The sequence below is a fragment of the Vigna radiata genome, chromosome 4, assembly GCF_000741045.1.
Source record: "Vigna radiata var. radiata cultivar VC1973A chromosome 4, Vradiata_ver6, whole genome shotgun sequence".
Lineage (NCBI taxonomy): Eukaryota > Viridiplantae > Streptophyta > Magnoliopsida > Fabales > Fabaceae > Vigna > Vigna radiata.
The window spans coordinates 12,734,894-12,736,180 of NC_028354.1; positions in this window are offsets into that span (position 1 = coordinate 12,734,894).

Genomic DNA, 1,287 nt, shown 5'->3' on the forward strand with positions numbered 1-1,287 from the left:
TACACCTCTCTCGTACTCAGCACTAATANGTGGTAAATTAATCCAATTTCGATCCATATTCCTAAATTTGACGAAATTACAATTATAAATTATAATTTATAAAATTATAAATTCAATCATACAATCAATTAAGTCATACAATCATACAATTAATAATCTCTTAAGAAACTTTCATGATATATATGCAGGCATATAATTTTTCAACAATTTGTGTCTAAGTTGAATGAATTTTAGTTCTTAGTATGTAATTCTTTTATTTCTAAGTTTGGGGCAACTATTTTCNTAGTTTATAGGAAATGGACAATGAGTCCTTTGTCTTTTATGTAGGTAGATTGTGCAAAAGGTCATTTCCACACTCTTTTGTAAAATCCCAGCAACCATGCACAACCAAAATAGCAATTTTATATCATCATAGTCACACTATCATGCACAGCGAAAATAACAAATGGGTAATTTTGTTCCTCACTCACACACTCACACAATCACCGATCATGTATGAAATCAATTGAAATCCATTGAGAGAACATTCATCACAAGCAATCAGACATCAAACCAGGTTAGCTTCCATACCTTTTGATGGTGCGATAGAGAAAAAAGGCACGACGGAGAAGAAAGGCGCGACAGAGAGGAGCGGCCTATTCCGGCAGAGACGAAGTCCGACGTCAATGTGGAGGTGGAGGGTGCTACAGCGACGGAACGACGACGGAGGCACGACGGCGGAGGGCGCGACGACAAAGACGATGGCGCAGCAGCAGCAGTGGCGTTTTCGCAGAGGAGGCAGCGAGAAAACTTCATAATCGCGTGGAAGAAGATGAAACTGTTCTTTTTTTTTTTAACCTTCAGAAGAGAATCCGCCGCGGTTCTACCCTTAACCGCGACATATACCCCCTTTATGCCGCGGTTCTACACTGAACCGTGGCCTATTCATTTAAAAAAAATTATCCAAAATGGCAATTTTGTTATTTTTTTTAAACTATATGCCGCGGTTCAGCGCCCAACCGCGGCATATTCGCCAGATCAGGGAATAGGCTGCGGTTCCCTGCCCAACCGCGACCTATTCCCCAACGTTCAGAATCCCCTTAACTGCTTTTTGGGGAATGTCAGTAGGTGGCAGGGGGAATAGGCTGCGGTTCTCTGACCAACCGCGGCCTATTCCCCCTGCCACCTGCTGACATTCCCCATCAGTCAGCCCTTGCATTAAATTGACAGGGGAATAGGCCGCAGTTCTCTGACCAACCGCGGCCTATTCCCCTGTTATTTCATTTTTTATTCAAACGTGGGTCAAAG